Genomic DNA, 24279 nt, shown 5'->3' with positions numbered 1-24279 from the left:
TAAATCAGAGCAAACAGGCTGCCTTTCCTACAGGCAGCATCCTGGCAGCTGCCTCCTTCACCTGTGCCCTGTGCCAGCCCTGTGGGTATCAGCTGTTCTGCTGTAAAATCCTACTGGAGACATGGTGGGATTGCTCTTTGCTGGGAGAGGCCAGCGCTGTGTCCACCCCCCTGAAGTTTTCCTCATGATAAAATGACAGTGCTGGGTCCCCACAGAAATGGAGTTGTACTGCCTTGAAGCAGCTCTGGGGTTTGGCAGTGAAAATAAATCCCCATTGGGTGCAGAGACCTGCAGCTCCTGGTGACTTCTCAGGGAGCTCATAGTGCAAAATGGAGCCTCTGCTGCTGCCTAGGAAATAGCTCTGTGTGATGGAAAACCTTTTATCACCAGGAAAAAAATAAAAACTGTAGCAAGAACAGGATATTCTAAAGAAACTTGAGGCGGTAAGGCAGAGCAAACCAGAATGCTGGTGTGAGGATTACAGTCTGGCCACTTAGGTATTTGCATTCCAAAATCATATATTGCAGGTTTTTTTCTGCCTTGACTTAGATCAGTTATTAGTATACAAACTGATCAAACTTTGTGATTTACTTATTACAGAAGCTGGACACCATGTAATGCATAAGAGGAGCAGCTCAGAAATAGTCATGGCCAATGCTGATATGCTTTGTTCACCTGTTTGAACTCAAGATCTTTTCAGAAATTTTGTGTGGGCTGATGTAATTAGAGGCTCACTGAGGTAGCTGGGCTATCTGAATGTTTTCAGCTGGACATTTCTACATCTGAGAGCTGCACCCAGCAGATTTATGGCTTTTTAATAGTGGTTTTTGGCATAGGACTTACTTCCTGAGGATCTGAAGAGCTGCTTTTATTTTTAGCATTAATTGCTGAATAATAGGACAGCTGTGCAGAACAGTAAAGCTGAACAAGAAAAGCTGTTTGTTGAATAATTAAGAAAATGATCTAAAATTTTTAAAGTTTCTCCTCTAGTCTCTTTCCTGAGATGCATTGTTTTTCATTGAAGTATAAAGATTCAGGAAATGCTAACTAGCAGGTAGCAAAATGATCTTGCAGAGGAAGGACTCACTAACTTTGTTCTCAGAGACTCAGCACAAGGTGGTTCTGGGCTAGGCAGAAGATAAAAGAGAGGTTATCGACATGAAAGATTCTTTTTAATATTTATTTGCTGAAAATCATTGAGAAATACCTGTAAACTCTTCCCTGTGGAAATAAAGAGCCAATTTCTCTCAGTTGAAGGAATGGTTTGAAACTTTTTGTTTTTCTTCCACATATCATCAGTTTTTTCTTCAGCCCTCTTGGCAGTTACAGGCTCTTATTCATCTCTTAGCAGAAAAACATCTTATCTGTCCATTCTCTTTTGCTCCATGGCCAACACGATGGTGTAACTCAGAGGTGTGTGTGGTGAGTTCTTGCTAATGGGAGAGTGTCTCTAATGGGAGTCTGCAGGGACTGGAAGTCAGTGGGACCCAGATTTCATTCACTGTTCCCCACAAAACAGAGTCTAACCTCCAGGTTTAAATAGGTACCAAGACATCTTGTCCCAGTTTTTATTCCAGTGCTGTAGACCTTTGGGGATTGATCCAAAGCCTCTCCTATATATTTTCACTGTGAATTTGGTATGAAGGGAATGAGTTGTGAAATATTAGTAAGGGATTAGGATTGAGAAGTTCCATTTGATTTAATGGTTCAGGATATTTCTGTTGTGTAGCTGAAATGTGTTAAAACTAGGACATTTAAGAAGTAGGTATTTAAATTAGATGTTAAGGTGTTAAGAGGTATTGAAACATCTTGGATTCATTGTTTTTTGGTAGAGTGGCTGTGAATAATTTAAACATTAAGGTTCTTTACTTGGTGTTTTTTTTCTGATGGATCATCCAGGGTTTTTAAACAAGGACATAGTAATGCTAGGAACAAACTAATATTCCATGGTCCCTTGTTGAAGTTTCTCAGAGCTGCTGAAAGGCGCTGTATTTATACTGGCCCAAATACACATCAGCAGGGAGAGGGAAATGAAAAGGATTTACTGTATAGTAGTTTATCAAAGGTCAAATATATAAAACAAATTCATTTTTATTTCAAGTAGACAGAAATAATCCGGGTAGTAGGCTGAACTTTCTTGTACCAAAAGACAAGAAAGACTTTTTCTTCATGTAAAAGAAATAAAAATGTCAGTTGGAGGCAGTGGAAGAATTTTTTTTTCTGAAAAAAACCCCAAACCCTATAAAAATCAGCCTGGTATCTAAATAAATTTGCTTGTTAACTGTGTAGAAATTTTCTTTAGTATAATCTTATTTACGTCTATCTTCTTCTGTAGACCAGGGAAAAGAATAAATTGTGCTACTCCTGTATTACTGCTCCTCTGGAATGTTTCATTGACATGGAGCTGTGGCACGACATTTCCATTCCCTCTTGACAATTCGGAGCAGGAGTGAATACTTTCTTTGGAATTAAAAATTAAACGTTAACATTAAACACAGGAAAAGCCACTGGCTAGTGGTAAAACCAATCTCCCAGGCTTGTTTTGGCCATGTTGGGGTGTGTGTCCTGGGACCAGTTAATGAATTGCCCATGCCTTGGGCTCCACCATGTGCAGTGTGCGATGTGGGTTTATCAAACAGCCGGTGCTGATCATGGCTTGAGAGCCAACGTGTGAGAGTGCAAACTCTTCCTTGGCACTGGCACACAAATTTTGCCAGTCTAGAATAACAATATAATCTTTTTTTAAAGGCTGCATAATCTTAAGATATTGTTATGGTCATCTTATGTTAGTAACAATGTTAGTCGTCTTATGTTAGTAACAGTGCTCAAGCTATGAGGATTCAAATTTAATGTTCTGAAGAGAAAACTAGTCAGATAGAGACAAGTGTGATTATTCAGCCTGAAGTGTAGCACTGTATCATTGTATTAGTACACTTGGACATAGATAAAGGCAAGAGAACGTCAAATTCTCCTAAAAATCCACCAAAAATGCATTATGGTGATGAAAGGTTTATTTGACATTTATTCCTGTACATGTTAATGATGTGCACAGTCTCTGAGTGGGTTACCCTGTAAATTGATGTGGAAAATTGTGTTTATTCCCCATGCTTTGATGTGAGAGTGAGTTGCTACAGGAAGCCGAAGACTGCATCCACCAGCTCTGCCACCCTGACTGTGCATGAAGATCACCCAGATGTACACACATGCTCCTTTATTTTCTTTCAGCCCTTAAGACTGTGCAGATAAGTAAAAACATTAACAGCACAAACATATCCAAACTCTCAGCTGGACATTCCCTCACTTTTATAGTAGGAGAAAGCTTGGGATTTTATGGATATGTCAAAGCTCCCATGGCCAAAAGTCTCCAAAAACTATCAAATGCACGTGTCTGGGTGCAAGAAGCCTCCTTCCCATATGTTGCTTGGTTTTGGGCTGAGTGTTTTTAAACTTTTTTCTTTCACTTCCACCTACTTTGCTGGTGTAGATTTATTTGTCCATTATATGTATGATGCTCAGTGCCATGTTCAGTGAAAACCTCAAAGGACAGAATATGGGCAAGGAACTGGGAATTTAAATGAAATAACAATCCCCAGGACTGTTCACAGGTAATAGTTTGAGGGGAAAAAGTGCACGTTGGTTATTGAAGGCAACCTGACTTTCTGTTCCCTGATTATTTTTCTTCTTGGAATACACGTTAGAGCTGCTTAGGGTCAGTATTCTCAGTGTGGCTTGGATTAGTCTTTCAGCTCAGAAAGCAATTACTCCTTTCATTTTGGGATATCACTGCTGCTGGCAAGGAATGAAGTTCAGAGTGGCCCTGTTGAATGATTTGAAGGTCCAGACTTCAGCTGAAATCTCCTGACTGGTCCTGGGCAGACGCATTTAGCAGTAGGGATGGCACTTTGTGGCTGCTATTGAGCCAAGGGGTCCCACCTGCCTGGGATACCTACTCTGAAATGCAGGTGGGTAAGGCAGCTGCTCGCAGGGACACACAAGTGTGTGCATCTTCACAGAAACAGCTTTTAAAGTGGTTTCTGGGAGGGGAAAGAACGTTTTGCAGCTTGGTGTTAGCTTCAAGAAATGTGGATGAATGGCTCTCCATGCAAGAAGGTTTAATGCTAGTTTGATCCACTGCAGGGGAATATGCAAAAGCCCAGCATGGGTGGATTGACAGCTATTTATTTCAGGAGCTAAAATACGAATCTCAAATGTTTGTCAGATGTTTTGCCCTATTCTTGGTGAAGAGATACTGTTTAATCAATAAAAATGAATAATTTAGATTCAATATCTTCCTGTCACTATCAATAATACTTTTGTGAGTGATGTATTACTATCGTAATTCAATTTGTCAGACACCACCAGTTTTACATGACAGTTTGTTAAAATTTTAAACTTAATTTACTATAGGCAGTTGACTTTGCCTGTTTGAATTACATTGATGTTTTATCTTAAAAACACTGATTTTCCTAAAAATATCTTTTCTGCCTTTGTGTTTATTGCATTAATAACCAGAGAGAGGAAAACTGGTGGGAAGGCAAGGGCAGAGTTGGAGTTTCATCCCCACCACCCAAGCTGGTTTTGTCAAAGCAAGGAGAGTTTTGTGAATTACTTTCCACAGAGATGTTTGGACTTGTGGCTTTCCCCTATTTCTTCTCTCTCCATTTGCAGTATTTTACCTTTTTCCAGTTGCTGGCTTTCAGCTGCTGCTCTTTTCAACCCTGCACCTCTGTGTTTCTCTATTACTGGGTTTGAGGGGACTACACTTGCTCTGTAAATTGGGTTCATCGTGTATGGATCTCTTCTATTTTGCAGAGATTCTTGGATGAATGCAGCCCACCATGTCTTCAAAAAATAAAATGGGTGATCACCAGAAGATGACAGAGCTCTCAACTAGTGTTCAGGCACTTGGGGAAAACAGGTTCTGTTTAAAGGCATTGAGAATAGTAAGTATTTCATGCAGATAGCTACCTTTTGAAAGTGAAACTTAACTTCCTAAAACATTTGATTAAAATGACTGATGTTTTCCTCCACTGCATAGAAAGGAATAATCAAACGATTATAGTAATCCTGATAAGAAGGTGGGGACAGAAAACAAGGCAGTCAGCAGCTGACTCCTCCTAAGAAAGGAAAAGGCACAGTGTGACTGATGAAGGTGTCTTTTGAGGATTTACAGCATGTGGTGGCTCCTGTTGACTTCTTTCCCCCCTCATTTTCTTCTGGAGCCATAATGTAATTTGAGTAATTTCGTCCTAGGAAAGGAAAGTGGAGAGTAGCAATTTGATGGCTGCAGTGATGCTCTAGGGCATCACTTTGATAGCAACGTGCTTTGTATCTTTGCATGGGAATGGGTATGCTGGGAGAATTCAGGCCCTGTGGAGGGCCAGCAAAAGGTCTGTGCACCGCTTATATTGCTCTGGGCTAATTTTTTCCCACATGTAGGTGGTTCTTGCTCCCTCTCTCCTGGGGTAAATTTCCTTGGCCACATTCTTGCAGAAATATTCTCCCTGGGAAGTTGAATGTTCCAGCTCTAAGCTAGAAACATTTTTGTGTATTAGTTTTACACAAGGAAAAATGACTGGACAGAGTCCCACAGATCTTATTTCCCCATAAACATAATTTCATTGTTTGGCTTCATGTTTAGGGATAAAGGCCAGCAAAAACAGTGGGAAATGGGTGAAATGAACATATGCCTGTGCTTTCCATATTGCAGCCTTGCTTATTATGTATGTGCACTGTTTTTTTGTGCCAGAGCAAACTGGAGCATTATCCATGCACATCCCAGTGGACAAAGTGATGGTGATTGCCCAAGAGAAAACACAGGCTGGGGCATGATGGATGCAGTCCTGACAGCACAGGGGAGACACAGGCTGAGATCAGCCAGGAGAAGTGACTTGCTTGTTGTGAGGCTCTTTGTTGCCACTGAGGAATTAAAGAAATGGACTGGGAAGAGCGAGGGGGGTTCTGGAATGATTTTCCAGATGGTCCCTGCAGAGTGCAAGGGTCAGCATGGGAGGAAGGTCTTTGCACAGGTAGCAGGTGGCCTGTGACACAGAGGGGAAAGGGGTGAGAGTTGAGTGTCAGTAACCTCTGCAGAGTGAAAAGCAGTGGGTTAGGAAAATGCTGGCTGCTGTAGTCTGCTGAGTGGATTTGAGCAAAGATGCAAAAGAAAAGGTGTTTCATGGGTTGTCTCACACGCCTGTGAGTGTTCCTGCTTGTATATGACTTTGGAGGGGCATCTCCAGACAGGCTGGTGGTCGGTGCTGTCCCTGGGAGTGAAGCAGAAGGGAAGAGGCAGAGGTTATCTGGCTCCAGGCTGTGTGTGACACCGCAGAGATGGATGTGCTGCACGCCTGCAGAAATTCCAGCCCCACTTACAGCTGTGAGGCTGTAGCCAGAGAACTGCTACTGAAGGTGGCAAAATTTTAAATGTTGGCAGCTGCCCATTTGGTTTCTGTGCTGAGTACTGAGGGCGACATTAGCCCCCAGCCTTCCTCCTGAGAACTCATCAGCAGCTACATTTTATTCTTTTTGCTGATACCACAGTCATTTTCACAGCATTCCACTGTAGCTACACAAAGAGCGGATTATGAGTTCAAGTGCAGGGAAAAAAATAGCAGCAGCAGGAAGAATTGAACTTTTTGAAAAAGAAAGATGCTATTTTTCATGCAAATGTTGTTAGTAATGAAGAGCGAGGGAAAGGCAAAACAGAACATACATCATGCAGAGGCAAAATTGTTTCAAAATAGGACATTTTTCATAGGTTGCCAGGAGGTGTTGGCTGCTGTTTATAGTGGCTTGGTGATGTACTGGGAGTCACTGCATGGAGTGCAAGCCCAGGACTGTGCAATATCAGTGTCTAGCACAGGGTGTCTAATTGCCATGTCCTGAGGAGGGCATGTAGCTACTGCCAGGTGACCAACATGAAAAAAAGGAATAATAAAATCCACCACATGGGTAATGAAAGCTTGAGTTTAATTTCAGAGTATGATCTGCAGTAGATGCTTTAGTCTGAAAAAGGATGAAAACTGTTCACTGTCTGTAGCAAGAGTATATTAAGACAAGGATGACTAAGGGCTTGACTTGCCCTGTAAGTCAGGGATGATAATGAGTATTCCACTGTTAGATTTTATATGAGTGAATTCATTTTTTTGTTTTTTGTTTCAGCACTATTGAAAGATTCTGGCCTGGGGGCTTTTGGGGGATTGAGATTCTCTATTTGCAAAGCACAGTGGAAATAGGAGGTCAGGCTCCACTCAGACCCTTCAACAATGCCTGTACCAGAGCACTAAGGGAGCACCTGGTTTTTTTGTTTGTTGAATTGACCCTGGGTGAAGGTGGGACTGGGACATGAAAACTCAAGCTGTCATTAAGCAGTTTAAATAGTACTATTCAGTGTTCTGCAAAAACTTAATTAGCTGAAGTTGCCCATTTTGGTGTGTTCTTGTAGAATTTACTTTTAGAGTAAGATTACTTCAGTGGTATTAGGAATCTAACCAAGAAAGGAACTTTTATGAAGCCTTAGGAAGAGTCTGCTGCACATTTATGTATCTATAAACCTTTGTACATCTGGCCCTGCTGGAAAAAGCAGGGCTTCATGTCAGGAGTAGTTAAAGAAACACTTCAGAGGTTGCTTTGGATGCACTTGTAATCAGAATTTTTTCTGATGTTATTAGTGAATTTGAAATGTAAATATCATACCAGTTTTAATTACTTTGCAATTTAATATGGGTAGGATTTATTGCTGTGTTTTGTGACCTGTGATTTATTTGGTTTACTGTGGCATGCCTAATAGGTCTCATGGTGTAGTGCAAGAAAGAGCACGTGTTGCTATAGTAATTATATGCCCAAATCTGTACATCGCCCTGTCTTATTCATTAACTTCTAAGGTTTCTACTGCAGGTCTTACTGGTACATACATGAAAGACACCAAGTCAAATTCATTGCAAAATTAAAGCTGCTGAAGCCCCAAGGCATCCTCATCTCTACAGAGTCCTGATACAGTGCCAGAAATGCCGTGTCTAAGAGATTTCTTGCTAGGGGCTCAAACCAGTATTTGGAATAGGCCCTTCAAGCACCTCTTTAGATCAACAAACCTCTCTGGCAAATGTTGCATCTCAAAAGAGTCTTAAAAGCACTTTAGCTTTTGCCCAAGGAGAACAAGATTTGGTCTTTACACATGACTGCAGCCAAGCCCCCCCCCACAAGTGTTAATGCCCAAAGCTGCTCCTCTGCAAGCTCTGTAACTGCCATTGGATTTCTCCATTGCTCTTCTGTGCCCCAAGATGAAAGTTCTGGGGTACCACGAATGCAGTGAAGGATGCTGTAACTTACAGCAGCAAAGGTGGGTGCTGTCTGTGGGGTTAGTCCTTCCAACAGCTGACAGCCACCCTGTGGTCTGGGAGGGCAGGGTTCCAGATACTGCATGGCCAGTCTGGGCTGTTGAGAAAGCCAAGATATGCCCAAAGGAACTCAATTTCATAATTTGATCTAACACCAAACCAAGGACTTGGGCCCCATTTTTTCTATGACTTCTCTCACTGTTCATAGGATGTGTAGCAGAGAGTCCCTCACCACTAGAAAGGTCTCCTGTCCTGAAATGAATGTTTGTCAAGTGCATCATCTTTGCTTTAGAAACTGTGGATTAAGGATAAATACATGGATCTACCTGTCTCCCTGGCTTCAGCAGGTGTGTGAGCAATGCTTTGCAGAGGAGATAAGACAGAAAGCCTTTAAGAGCCACATAAACCTAAAACTGGCCTCTGCTTTATTGTGCTCCTTGTACTTTTATGTAGCCAATTCTAAAAATTTTCCAACCTCTGTGTCTGAAGTGATACAGTTAAAGCGTGTGTTTTGGGGGATCCAGATGGAAGTTTATTTGTCAGGCTGCAAAGGCCAAAGAGAATTAGGAATGAAATGCACCATAATTTTTCCCCCTCATTGGAATGTTTACAGGATGTAAAAGGTGCATTTAGTGTGTGAGACAGTGATGCGAGAGAAAGCTTTCTCTGACAACTTTCTTTAACTCCCATAGTGCCCCTCTTTTATTTGGAAGGAACAATGCCAACTGATAATGAACTACTTTCTATTCAAGGCTTCAACTCAAATATTCGTTCCTCATTAATAATTCAATGTGACAAATTTATTACCTTGAAGGTGCTGTGAGGCAATTAGACAATGGGAAATTGTGTCTTCCTTTCAGCCCACTTAATTGGCTTTCAAGTGTGACATTCATCAAAACCTTGACTTTTCATGTAAACTTTCCATTATGCAAGACATGGTTCTGACACTGGAACTACAAGTATTTGGCAAAATTCACCTGGGGGGTAACTTCACGGGTTTTTCTTTAATAGCAAAAAGAGTGGCAAGGACAGTGTGTGAGAGAGTCCAAGAAGCTTTATTTAAAATCAGCAGAGAAATTATCATCACTTGGTAATTTTCACATGATAAAATGGCCTGTAGTTGCAATGTAATTTTAGGAGTTAAGGCTGTTTGCTTTCTCTCTCAAGGAGTGTTAGAAAATTGCCAGTAAAATTAACATCTTTATCCTTTCTTTCCCATTTTCTATGTATTGTTTGGGATGTATTAGAATGAATTGGTTTTAAATATAATCTTTTGTACTCCAGGTATTTTAAAACACTTCACAAAGTAATGATATGTTGTTAAACAGTGATAGAAAAGAGATTACCTTTCTAATAAGGACCTTGGGCAAAGAAATCATTTGAACACTGGATTTCATATTCTTGAACTTCATTTCTAATTTGACTGCCTTCAGTGTTGACCTTTAAAAGACTGCCATATGAGCTCTTGAGTCTGAGGAGCAGCTCTGACTATAGTAATTTATTTTGCAGCAGTTGCGTGTATGTTTTCCATTTCTGACATTCAACCTGAGTTTTTGTTATTTACGTGGTGGTTTTTTTTGTGGTTTTTTTTTGGTTTTTTTTTTTTTTTTTTTGTATCCTGTAAGTTATATGTGGCTGCAGTCTTTCAAGGACACCCTTAAAAAAGAAATTGTTAGTTTCAAAGGTCTGATTTGTCCTTGTAAACTTTCACACAGTTGAAAATAGAACAAGTTGTCTTAAGGATGTGCAGAATTAATCAATTTTTTGATTCTCTCACTTGATGATAATGAATTTGGTTTATTGAAAATGCACATCACTAGCATCTTCTTCCCTCTGCAGTGTGCTTTTAAAAAACGAATGTGCTTTAAAAAAGCCAATAAAAAACTTATATTTGTCACTTTGTAGATTTCTCTGTTAGCATGTATTCACCCTTTCATATTCTGTGCTTTCTCTCCTTGAAACACTGAAGGACTACAATGGATTTTTCCAGCTATGAGTTGAATGTTGTTCATGCATGGAAGGATTGTGGCTCTGTGATCACCATTCAGAAGGTGAGTGGGATGAAGGAGGACAGACAACAGGACGCTTAAGCAGAGGCTGTGCCTTCTTGCTGCTGCACTGGCCTTTGCCCTGTTGAAGTTGCTACTCCTTTTCACCCTCCACGTTCCCATTAACAAATGTCTGGGATTTTTTAAAATATTGTTTCTTGCCAAGTTAATGCAGAGGAAGCAGTTGTGTCTGTGTTTGAATGCTCCCAGCTCACTGGCCTGCAGGGCATTTACAGCCTGGATGAGGAACTGGTTAAATGAAGGTCCATTTTTATCTTAGGACAGTGGTGAACTCTACCTTTCAGACAAAACAGAGATGGAAAGGAACTGAAAACACCTGTGATATTTGATTCAAAACCCAACAGCATAAATGAGATTCTACTCATGCCAAAGAGGCATGCAAAAGAAAGTAGACACAGTCAATTGTAAAGATGACTGTGTTAGATTCCCTGGAGAAGTTAAGTCCACTGGGATGTCCTGTTTGCAATTACTTGCTATGAATAGAGTTTCAATAAAATGAGGTGTATTTATTTGTATAGATATACAGTTCCTGTTTTTCAGGCTTCTTTCTGCATGTAAACTGTCCAAATTTAGTATAACCTATTATTGTTGATCATTCCTGACCTTTGCAGAGACCTCACCACCTGTACAAGTTTTTTGTGAGCATCAAAAATCATGGAGATAAGCAGTCCTAGAACACATTTGTGCTTACCATGTACACATGACATTATTCATAAAAGGAAAATTATTAGTCTCAGTAACATCTGGATAGAATGGAGATAATAGGAGTTCATGATTGAAAGGTGCAAGGCTTACTCATTTTTAGGGCTCTTTTTTTTTTTTTTGATTGTAAGTTGTTAATGACTAGAAGAGAGATTGTATTGTGTTAAAATTATGATTTCATTAAAAAAATGCAAAGTCTGAAACAAAGTGGTCCATAAGGATAGTGTTGACTTCAGGGGGAGCTTAACATTCAAGACATATGTTATTCTATTTGGAAATCTAATTTAGGCTCCAGTCCAGAACAGTTAGGCATGTCTTCACATTTTACTACTTCTATGGTGATATTTACTACCAGAACAGTCATATTGATGGATCAGAACTTTACTGAGATAATGGCCTAATTTAATTTGTATTCTAAGAGAAGAGCATTATACCCTTCAGCACATGGAGCTCGTACACCTGCATATCTGGCAAGTGTAACAATGCATTACCAGACCCCTGAGTACTTGCTGGTATTATACTCTATTGGAGTGAAAATGAGGTAGTACATTTGCAAGAGAAAATCTAAATATTTATTACTTTCACATAATATTTTATTTATATGGATCCAGGTTTTTTTCTTGGTGAGGCCAGTGAAAATCTGGAGTAACTGCATTGTCTTTAATGAAGGTACTGCATATCCAGAGACATTAAACAATCACCAGAACAGAAAAGATGCAAGAAATATTGACAGGTTCACTGGTAAGTGCCCAGCCCAGCACGGCTGGTAGGTTACTGTGCAGCATTTTGCTGTTTGGAAGGTGGATATCTTGAGAGCAACTTTCTAACTTGGCAAAGCTGAAGTTGTTGAAATTGGTCTTTCAGGCTGAACGGAAACTTTTAGAATATTTAGGTACTTTGGCAAGTAGATTGAGGAGAGCAGGTGTTTGAAGTGCCTGTTTATGTGTTTTGCAGAAATGTTTTGGGTTTTATTGACTCTGATATCCATGTGTCCTTGTGAACCTTGATAAACTACCTCACGCCTCTGACAGCTGAAGTAGGTACGATGTTCCACCTAAATTCTTGGCTTAATGCCTGGCTGGATCTAAACCTATATGATTTGTTTACCAGCTATTTGTGCTATATACTTAGCACATATATATATATATATATATATATACCTTATATATATACCACAATACCTTATATTTAGGTAGTGCTGCCAAGTATCTAAAAAGTTCTCAGAATAATACCTTGTGTTCCATCAAGAGACCTCAAAACATTCCTTGCTTAGGCAGGTGTTACTTACCCTACCCTCCTCTAACCTTCAGCCTCAGAGAGGTAGGATGGCATCTATTATTGACTACATATGTTCTGAACTTGCAGCATTAGTTAATATGTATAGCCTGGATGACATCTTGTTTTCCTTTGGGAGCAGGATTAAGGCATTCCTGGATTGGGTTGGACTGGAGCTGGTGCTTTGCCTTCGCTGTGTTTCCCTGGGAGCCCAAGTTATTTGCCCACAGTGATATAAGAAGTCTCTACAAGAAACAAGATCTTTGTCTCCCAGTCTGTTTCAGACCATCCTTTCTTACATTCAGTCAGAGCTTTTCTATTTGTTTTTATTGCTTAGCAAACCTATTATGTAGTTGATGAAGAGGAATACAGGCCGTCAGGACATTTGTTAATAAAAAATAAATATAACTCAGTTTTTAAATAGGAGCATGAAATTTAGCCTGATAGAGAATGAAAATGACGAGCAAAATATTTATAATAATTCTCACACTTACAACAGCTTATTTTTCTTTTGTTAAAAACGTCTTCCTAAACACTCATTTTCTAAAGCTTTAGTCGAATTAAACCATGATTAACATGTCAAAATCAATCTTCTGTCTTTCTTCCTTTCAAGTCAATCAAAAGCTTTCTATTGTCAACAAGAGAAGGGGCAAAAATGAAGGTCAACATTGCATCAGTCTTTTCAAAAAGCTCTGCATTGTAAATTATTTAGGGGCTCAAATCAATCCATTTTTTCTTTTCAGTGGTTGGACAATAAAAGCAAGATTTACTGTGGCAAGTGAATAATAAAAAAAGAATTAACAAAAAACAAACAAAAAGCCGTTCACTTGGCAACCTTCTGCGTTAATCAAAACCTGAAGACTAAACTGAAAGATCAATATTTGGCTTCAAGATAAAACATAGCAAAGCTTCCATTAAAAAAAAAAATTGGAATTAAAAAAAACATAGGCTGTGTTAATCGAAAAGAGGCAAATACAAAAATCCATATAGTCTTTTGGTTATCTGTGATAAAATGGCCCCATTGGAGCTTGACAAATTACAGTATTTTTATGCACATATCAAAGTTCAACTTGATTGTCTCATATGGGGGAAAACACCATCTGTCTGTATTCTAGAAATAATCTGCATAATTGACTTCCAAACAAGCCTCAAAGAAACAGGCATTTATCACCTTAATTGTGACAGGCAGAATGTGTGTCCCTGCTATTTTATCAAGATAATAGTAATAGCACTGTGGATACCTGGTATCTTGTCTCGCCCTAATTTTTTTTTCAATTTGTGTGGGTGGGAACTGGATCCTTTGAGTTACAACTACTCTGACAAATTACAGAGGAGGCAGAATCACCTAGGAAAAAATAGCAGAGCGAGACACCACCAAAGGTGGGGCTTGGTGTGCGGGACTTAAGGTACTTAAGGGCCTGCTGGAATCTGGAGAGGGGAGCACAGACTGTTACAGGAAATTTGTGAGAGGACATCTCAAACACCATAGGCAGATGCACAACATGCATATAAAATCCAGTTATGAGGGAATCTGTTTGCGTTTTAAACCCAGAGGTGCAAACTCAAATTTAGTGCTGTGACATGCCGACAGCGAACTTTGGCCTCCAAGCTGAAACATCCTGGAGAGTCTTATTTGTCTCTCTCTGTGGCTGAAGAATTTTGCTCTTATATAGCAGCAGCAGAGGCAACCCTAAAATTTGAAACCAGTGAGTTCAGAGTAATGGAAGATATTTAAAATTGAACAGTAGGTAGAAATCTTGACACCAGTACCTGAAAACACGAGGGTGCAGTGGATGTTATAACCTCCCTGCTGCATGAGTACCTAAGCACCTCACTCCATAAAATTTTGTAATAACAACCCCTTTATGACTTACACCTGGTTATAACATAAAGGATTGATTAGGTCTTGAATCTTACAAGGAGGGTAGGCAGCATTTAAAATATATAGTCTAACAATATATTTTCACAAGATGAGCCAACACATTCTCCTGTGAAGTCAAGCTGGCAAACACGGCTGGGGCTCAGGGCAGTAAATAAGGGGATCTGGCCATGGCTGGGCACGCTCATGTCCTCCAGGCCATGTGTCTCCTCTTCGTAGCCAGGGATGAATTACAAGAATGAATAGTAACTCTTCCCACCATGCTTGATTTTATTTATTCTTTTGGTCTCCTGCTGAAGGATTGCAGGGAAAATAGCCCACTCTCCCCCCACCCTCCATTTGGCAAGTTTATGTTAATGTGGCCCAGTATTTACAAGTGGGGCATAAACAACTGACAATTTTATGTTGCTAATAAACAAAGTTTTTTTGTAAGCAAAATGTTCTTGCATTATATTCAGAAATCCAATTTAGAGAAATGCACTTGCATGTAAGAAATAGCAGAGTTGTTGTGTAAATCTGAGCTGAACTACTGGGTATTGTATGCACATACAACATTAAAGAAATTACTGAGAGAAATAAAATCAGCACCCGTGAGCATGGCTGGAGGTGATGTAACGCAGTTCTTGGTGCTCGAGGCACGAGCTCTGGTGTGCCCCAGGTCACAGAGAGTCCAACTGCTCTACCTCCACGCGTTGCTGAAGCGACTTCGGCATCAGGAAAGGTGCTGCTGGCTGAGCTGGCTAGCTGGCTTCTGTGTAGAGGGAACACAGCAGGAAACGATGGGATCGGCTCACGTTAGCTCGGAGACAAAGGAAGAGAGAGGCTGTTCAGGTCTGCCTCCTAACAGGTTTATTGTTAGAAGTTTCGCAACCCGAACAAGCTCGGAAGGGTTGGAATGCGATGGGAAGTGATGGGAACCCTCCCCGAGGCTCGTCCTCAGTTTTATAGGGAGTTTGAAAACCGCGGGGAAAGGGGAAAACAACCAATGAGTTACAAGCCAGGGGGAGGATACAATTTAACATGAACCACTGGGGTAAACCGAGAGGCGGGAGTTACAACAGAGAACCAGTGAACAACAGAGTAACCGGGAATTTTCCCGAACCGGGGGAGGCGGCTTGTACCCGGGCACCGCCCAGGGGGTGCGGCTTAGGCTTCTGAGCCGCCCCTCGACCCACCCTCTGAGTCTGCCTCTTCGGGAAACTCGATCCAGGGGATGGGCTGGGATTGATTGGCATCTCGCTGCCCCAGCCCCGCAGTGGGCTGGGCCACACCGACAGTGATGTTTCCTGTGGTGTGGACTAGTTAATGTAGGCTGCTGGGGAGAGGATAACAACGAAGTGGACAAAAGTATGATGATACCACAAATATCAGTTAGAAGACCTGGAAGCTGGTCTTCCTCATATCAGTAAGTTTAGGCTGAGGGATTTTTTTTTCCTTTCAGTAAATGCTGAGTTTAATTTATTGCATCACATCTATTTGGAAAAATTTAATGTTTTAATTATTTTTTATGTATGGCACTTCTGTAAATGAAAATTATTTCTTTGTGCATTATGTTTTAACATGAAGGAGGAAGGAAAAAACAGAAAAGGAATGTTTTAGTGTGTAATTTTTGGGTTTATATAGTTATGTATGTGTTTCATACATAAACATGTGCTGTATATATGTGTCACACAGATCTAAAAGGGTATGCTGTGCTCCTAATTCCTCCAAAGTCTCTCCCTAGCAGTCCATGTGCCCTGTTTCTTATAGTAAAATTGTAACACTTCCATCCATTCTGGATTTCCTTTACATCTTGCAATGCCGTGAGGCATCAGACATTAGTTCTTACGTATTTTGGAAGAGTTTATGGTTCATCTGCATGCAAGAGAATCTATTTGCTACACAGATAAGAAGACTGCCTTTATTATGTCAAGCTCCCTCAGTGAAGTCTGACATGATCCTTGAGCAGTGAAGAGCCCTTGCATCTACTGCTCTAGTTTGAACATAGGACACTTGTGGAGGTCTCCAAGCCCCCAGATCTGCTGTTGTCAACTGGTCCTTCTGTGTTGAAGAGGCTCTGTGCCCTGCTGTCATCCCCTTCAGGGCAAGGGTTCCTTAGGGGCTGCCCCAGGCACCAGGGACACCTCCTTGGGGTCAGTCCCTCTGAGCTTGTGACAAGGAGCAGCCTCAAAATTTGTTTACAAACTCCCTGGAAGCAGGAGCGTGGCTGCTCTGTCACTAGCCCAGGGCCAAGGAGAGGGGACATAGGTCTCCTTGCCAGGTGTGGGCCAGCCAACACCTTGAGAAAAACCCAAGCAGGATTTGTCACTTCCTGTAGCAAATGCAGACGTGGTTTAAAATACTCTGTGTTAGTTTAACGACAGGGGGATCATCTGAGACTTGTCTTGCCTTGAAACTCTGCTTCACTCTGTGTGAGCTCCTCTGAAATATATATAGTGCACTGCTGGCACCCAACAAATGAGATCTGAGCTTTCTTTTGTTTTATGGAGCTCCTTGTTGTTTTATGTTTGCTTGATAGTATTGGAGATAGTCCTGTTTGTAGCTTCAGCTGTGTTAGTGGAGGAGCCCATCTGAACCCAGACTGCTGCTTTTTCTGTAATAAAAAGAAAAAACCCCTTAAATTAGCCTTTCACTTCACAGCCAAAAACTTTGAAACCTGTTTTTGTTGTGACATTTTTCCTCACTGCGAAAACCTAAAAGTTATTATGCTTTGATTCGCCTACTGCAGGTTGTATGATTTGACAGAGGGAAGGGCTCTGTCAGTTTTCTATTTGTTTTTAGAGCACTCTGTACACCTTAAGTATAGTTTAAATAATGCTAATAATAAATAGAAATGTGCCATTTGACCCAGATGACTTTTCTTTATTACAATTGCTACCTAAAGGGCTGTATAACTATTTCACACATTGAACATATGGGAAATGATGTTATTTTTTGTCTATGTTTTGTGGTTTAATGTTATTCTTGTTTTGCAATAAATCTGTAGAACCCCTGTAGGCTTTTTTTCAGATTGCTTTAAAATAATTTTCAAGTGTGTAGTCATTTGTTACAGAATAATGTGCTTAATTTGTAAATGTAGGTGCCTGAGGATTCCCATTTCTGCATATTGGTGGAACAGTGAGACTGTAAGGCACAAATATCTACTTCAGTGCCACTTGAGTATTCAAATGGGGACAGAATATAATAATTTATGTACTGGCATTTGGAAGGCAACTTGCACGGGGCTAAATCTGTCCTAGCTCTTGTCTGGCAACACCACTGTAATGGATGGCATGGTGAGCAATGTAAGTCAAATGATGTTTTATTTCCTTTGTATGATATAACTCTTATATAAGAGCCCAGATCCATAGCTCCACACTGTGCTTTCAGACTTCCATTTATTTTTCTAGCCCATTTCAATCTGTTCACTGATGTCACTGCGTTAGTGATGCAGTACTTTGCTTCTGTCTCTCTTGGTTTAGCTTTACCTTTCCAACCCAGCTGGAGTTATCTCCCTTGCTTCTTCAGAAAACATAAATCCTCAGCCAGCCTCAAAATTCTGATGTATACAGGTAAGGTGCACACTCATTCTCCTCTGCAGGGAATCATACTCAATGAAGTTTGTGGTTAAGATTCAGCAAGGCATGCAAATAACACAGAACATGCCACTGAAGTGCTAAATGCTACAGGTCTTTTTTTAAAATCTATTTCAATGCTCCTGTTGTCAAGTTACCCTAATCCTGCCGAATGCTGAGTGGCTTTTGAAGCTTACACATATCTCATTGATATTAATGAGAGATTGTGGCACACTGTGTAGTGAAAAAAAAAGGTTCATAATGCTCAGAACACTGAATCAATTACAATAAAATTAGAACAAAAATATATGAAGTAACTAAGAACAAACATCTCTATTAAGCACCACATTTTCTTCAGAGATCTTCCCAAAGTATTTGAAACACAGAAGATCTAATTTCCTACAACCCAAGGAAGAGTTCAGCTTCATGAAGGCAGTCTTTACTTTGAATCGAGTCGATCCTAGAGAGTAAATGCTGGAGCCCCTAATGACAGGCAGTTTATTCCACTTTATTTGCTACAAATTCTTCACCTGGTCTCTGCAGTTCACCCACTGACATTGCAATAATTTACTACTGAGTCCAGAATATGCTGTTGACACCTGTAGGATGTAAGTTAGAGAGAATGTGTTTATATGATTCCACATGTTGAATTACATGATACAATCACGTAATTAGAAGTATTAGCCTTGTATGAATTCAGTGCCTCATTTTTTCCAGGCCAAAAAACTTAAAGAGCATAGGATTAAAATGCTTCTGTGGCCCCAGCAGTGTTTCTTACATGTCTGTTGATGCATGGTTTCTGCTTCCACTGGTGGAAGTCCTCTTGTGTCCATCTAGCCAGAGTTTCTCTTCCCAGCTGTTTGCTTGCCATGTCAATCTTACAAGTTCTGTTACCACCATTGTTCATTGTTGGCAACAAAATAAAACATATTATCTGTTATATCTCTATTACAAGAATGACTGCTCTTTCCCTTGTTTCACTGATATTGTTAACAGATGTCACTCTGTTTTGGGTGGCTGTTCTAGTTAAGAGTAAACATTTTTGATCTCTAAAGCCTTTCAATTCCATAGTAATCCTGCAATTTAAATAGCAGGCAATGAGAAGTTCAAAGCTCTGCTATTTCAAGTTTATATGCAGCAGTATATGCTTTTAATGCTTGAAAAGCCATTGGGTCTTGGATGTGAAATGAACAAAATAATTCACAATGCTTGGCTGGGGGTGTTCACAAAATGTCAAAGCCATTTTAGAAAGCCATCCCAAACAGCACACTTTGAAAGGTACAGGCTTGGAGATGTGCATATTCTTCCTTAACTTGCATTTTCAAAACCAAAGTTGTTTTCCATTTTCTTTTCTTTGACAGTGAATTGTGTTGCATTCTCACACTTCAGTAACATAAAACAAAGCAATGTGACTCTGGGAATGAGGTATAACGATTTGGGAATGAGGTGTAATGATTCAGCATGGTGAGGTGCCAGTGTGGGTATTTAGAGACCAGCAAGCCTTGACAAGCACCATTATTGCCTTTGCAGTTAAAAAATGGTTAAACTTTATGCTTATAAAACAAGGTTCTATAAGCTATTGCAGAAAATAGAACTTGAATTATTAAGTTGTGAGTGCAGTGTATTGAAGTCTATGAATTTGGATGAGATTAATCACTACACTCTATCCAGAAATTTCCACGGGATGTTTCATGTACCATAGCATGAATTGGATATTGAAATCAATGAGGTCAAATTTTAGACTAGTTCTGTTTCTCCTTAACAATATTAATTAAACAATTAAAAATACAATAAAACCAGAATGCAAGTCTCAGTGTAAACCAGTAAAGTAATGGCTACTTGTCAGCTATCTTCATAAGAAGCACTTAGAGACTGGTATCAGACCTTCAAATGCAGTGAGACTTTTCCTCTATTGACTAAATACCATGTGGCAATCATAGGAAGATATTAAAAGGTTACCTGTTGAAGCAAGGGAGTGCTACAGCAACTGGATTTTTCAGTGGTTCAGCTTTACAGTGACTCTGCCCTGACACCAGGTAGAGTCAAGAGTCAAATTACGACACTTGGTGCCTTTAGTCACAATATTCACTCAAACTGCTGTTACTCTTGGTAGGAGGCTTTACCGTAGGTCCCAGACTGTCCCACGGCTATAGGTTACTGTGGGAAGGTAGTGAGGAGAAAGCTGACACTCAGTTTCTGCTGCAGATCACTGGGGGATTCTCCCTCCTATGTATGTGATAGTTCATTTAATGGACTGCCATCAGCTGCATTATCATGAACTTCATATGATGGGACAAATCATGACTGAATTTAGGCAAGAGTTGGGGAGAATCTTCCCTGCCTCTGTTCCTTGCTTAATACCCAGACAAGGAAAGTGGAGCCCTGAGCTGCACATCTGCTGTTTCACTTATATAGCAAATTTGTGCCAAGCTAATCCAATTCCAGCTCAAGTAGGGGACAGCTGAAATGGCTCTGCAATGGTGAAGGTCATCCTCATTACCAACGCACCCTCCTCTGGCAAAAACTGAGCCTAATTTGGAGGTGAAACTGGTGGATGTCCAGGTAAATACCCTCCAGCTGCAGGTGAAGATATATGATGACCTTTTGACAGCGCAGAGTTGCATGAGCAGTGTCCTGCAGTTGACTTTATGCTGTCAAGGCCAGTATGCTCCACTTGGTTATTACTGCTGTTGTCTGTTTATGTTATTGCATGTAAAATGTAGATATTGCAGCTCTGTGATCTGGCAATAGAACATTTTTCCTTGGGTTCTCTGCAACTCTTAATGACATAAAGCCAATCAACATTTTTTCAATGAAAAATACATTTTACCTGATTCCATATACTTCTTGTACCCATTGACATGAAGATTATATAGACCCTTTTCAGAATGGAAATAAAATTGCAGAACACGTCTTTTTGGTCCAGCTGACAAGCAATTTGTGAAAACAATAAATTATTGCATGATGCTTAGAAGGCACAGGCACAGATCAAGCATTTCAAAGACTTCTCTTGTTTGAACAGCTTATTAAATTGTTAATGACTCTGGAAGTTTTGCATATTTTTATTTAAAAAGATAAACCTGTATGTGTACAGTGTACTTAATGATTAATTAAAACTTTAAATCACTTACTGCAGGCAACTGCTACAATATTGCTCGGGATTATGTGAACATATTTGTTTTGTCCTAGATTGAAACTTGGATAAAATTGTTAAACACATTATGTTAGCTACAAACCATAAATTTTGCACACATTGAGCAAGTGGTATATTTTTCTTTGTCTGTTCACATCAGTTAAGTAAATATGATCCTGGTTAGCTGAGGAGAATGACTCAGTTCGTGAGCCTATTTACATGACACATGGGATGGGAGAGCTGTATTTTGTGGAATACCAAAATCATTTGTTCTTGAAAAAGTCTTGTCTGTGGGTTTTGAATATCGATGTATTTAAAAATTGAATCCAAGACTGGATTAATTCCATGAGTTTCAGTATCTGAATCTGCAGGAGATACCAAAAAGGCCAGGGCAAAGGTATGTGCCCTGATTTCAGGTGAGTACATGGGTATGTGCAGAGTTCCTATTGTTGCCACGCCTGTGTCAGCATGGGATCCAATCTAAGCACATGCTGCAATGTCTGCTGGAAAGGGGTGCTGGAAGTCAAGGCACTGCTGAAGAACAGGCTTAGCACAGGCCATGCTGTGTCCAGCACCAGGGGACCTCGCTGGGTCAGGAATTCTTCTCTGCCTCATTAGCACAGACACAGAGACGGCCAAGGATCAGTCTTGACAAAGACATTCACGTCCGCTTTGCAAAGAACTCAGTGTGTAGAAAAGGATCTAAGGTAGTGAATAATTACTTGGTCAAAGGTAATTTTGCCAACTACAGTAAAAATAATATCTTTCACCTCACAACAGAATGCATCTTACTTTCATTTACATCATTGTTAAATGGATTTCCTAATTTCCAGTAGATTATTTTGCAGTCGTTAGGATAGGCTACTTGGCACTCTGCTGCTGTCACTCCACCCAAACATAAGAGGTATGTGCACACCAAATGTAGGCTGAATAGCAATGAGGGGTATTATAGAGCCTTGGTATTAATATTTCAAATGTTTTTGTTTTGTTGTCTTACTTAATATTTTATTATCAGATTTCTACTCATTATGCGTACGGCCCTATTCCCTGTGTGGATTGATGAAGTTATGTTGCAGTAAATTGAAAAAGAGAACTATACATACAGGATGATTTATTGTTAATATGAAATTCAGCATAAACCTGCAAATGCACTAGCAGAAATCCCTAGCTATTTCAAAATTCATATTATGAGACAGACAATCAGATGCCCAACAAACAGAACATCTTGTACTCTATTAATCCTGCAGTGACAGATCCCTTGCATGCATTTAGCTTTCCAAATAATACAAACATATGTCACCATTTTGCTTTTATTGATTTTGGACTTTCAAAGTACAGCTACAGCACAAGGCATTATGAAGACATTTATTGCAGAGTTTGCTTTGATTTGTTGTAGTCAATTGAAATTGTGTCAAAGTAAAGTCTTTAATATTAAATATGATGAATTCCCTTAGGACTTAGTACTGCAGAATCATCCAGCTCAAGGTGACTCCTGCCAAGTGGAGCACAAGAGCCCTGGGCTGGGCAGTGCTTCCCAGAGCATTGTCCAGCAGCCTACCAATGCAGGGAATTGTAATTCCATTCACATCATACAAAATATTGCCAGTCACAAATATATTAAACTCAAACTACTTCCTTTTCTGCTGTTTCCATTATTCAAAGGCTGTTGCTGAATGTTTTTCTTAGAGAATCTTTTCCCCCTAGTTCTTGTTTTCAGTCAGTCTTTGGTCAATACGTACCCATTCATTTGAGGGCAAAAATAACATTTATCTTTAAGAGATTTTCTTTAATGAAAATAACCATCACTGTTCTCAGCCTTGAATTTCTTTCAGTGCTTGGAGAGTTGCACTGGTACCTCTGTGTCCTTGCTGCAGCTGGCTGGTTGAGGCACACCACTACTGTGTTTGCCACGTCTGTAGCCACATGCCCAAATCTTCCTCAATTCTCTCCACAGTTTCCACTTTACAGCAAAACTCTTGTAGTTCTTAAATGCCTGGTGTTCAGCTTTGATCTTGTAGTTCTTGTGTGATACTCAGTTCCCCCTTTGAGTATTGATCAGGTCTCCTAACCTGATATCGTCAGCTAATGATTTTTCATTAGCACACTCTTACTGGTAACCTTAAATATATTAAATAAGGAAAAGCACTCAGAGCTATTCTTGCAAAATTTTCTGTTTTCTTCACCTTAGCTGTTCTATCCTCTTTTCTGTACATTAGTGTCTCACTCTTAACTAATATTTTCCATGTAGCATGAAGTTGTCAGAGGTGGAAACTGCATTCTCCTCTAGCAGAGTCCTGAATTTATATTCTTCTTTTTTTTGAGATTTTTGCAAGAGAGGTGGTTTTATCTGCACTGTGTCTGCCAAGGAGGGGTGCTGCTCTTTCTTAGTTCTGTTCTACATCATGGACTGAGGAACTATTTTAGAAAGGCAACTATTTGAGGCAACTGTTTTCAAGACATATTTGGTTGCTTCAGTTTTCAACTTGTCATTCAGCTTGGCAAGTAGAACCCGATAAATCAGTTTTGGGTTGATTCCCACTGATCTCATGTAGTAGTCCAACTGTTTGGTCACAAATGTTAAAGCAGAATATTGTAATAGTTAAAATGTTATTTTTTTATCTTAGAAGAAAGTTTCCAGTCCCAATAATACACTTTTACATGAATGTCTAGTGGTGTTTCTTTACACTGGGGTAATCTTACTCTTTGGAAGCTGGAATAGATGCAAGTTTGGGGGCATTTCTTGCAATCCTGTTGTGCAGTCATGGTAGCGCAGCAGCAGCAACTTGTGGGGGTATTGTATGGAATAGGCTGTATGGAGCAATCCCTGCAGACTGCCAGTTTATCAACAGACAATAAAGGAAATATTCCACTGCCTAGCTTTGTTTTTAGGTAGCCTCTAGTGCAGATAGGAGTAGCAAGGGAAAAAAAGAATTAGAAATCTTGGCAAGGGAAAAACAGACAATAGAATGAGTTGAAATAGCATTTTATCAGCAGAAAATTAATGGAGTTTATCCCTTTAACTCACAAAGCCCAGCCAATGCCAAGCTAAATTTCAGTATGGCTTGTGTTCATGAATAGGAAGTATAAAATGTGCATTTCTCCTTTTAGAAATCACTCTAAGAGCTCTGTTAAATACCAATCATTTATCTATTGACCTGGGCTTTGGCAATACTCATTAAAGTTTATTTGTGTCCTCTCAGTGACTACAGTGAGAGCAACCTCTGCTGCTGCCTGTAAACATGTATTTAAATGGGGTGAGGTGAGAATGACAATAGCTTTTGATGTTGATCCCATTCTCCTTGCCCTGGCAGCCTGGTGGCAGATTTCA

General features: G+C 40.0%; 1 long non-coding RNA gene across 1 annotated transcript; it reads left to right on the top strand.

The window, feature by feature from the left end:
• Positions 1–4800: 4800 nt before the first annotated feature.
• Positions 4801–13115, top strand: LOC109145734. Its single transcript, XR_002047393.1, has 4 exons — positions 4801–4943; positions 10309–10390; positions 11722–11851; positions 12528–13115. It is a non-coding gene; the product is annotated as an uncharacterized LOC109145734 (long non-coding RNA).
• Positions 13116–24279: the final 11164 nt, after the last annotated feature.

This window comes from Corvus cornix, chromosome 4A, assembly GCF_000738735.6.
Source record: "Corvus cornix cornix isolate S_Up_H32 chromosome 4A, ASM73873v5, whole genome shotgun sequence".
NCBI classification, from domain to species: Eukaryota; Metazoa; Chordata; class Aves; order Passeriformes; family Corvidae; genus Corvus; species Corvus cornix.
This window is presented reverse-complemented; position numbering and strand designations above follow the sequence as displayed.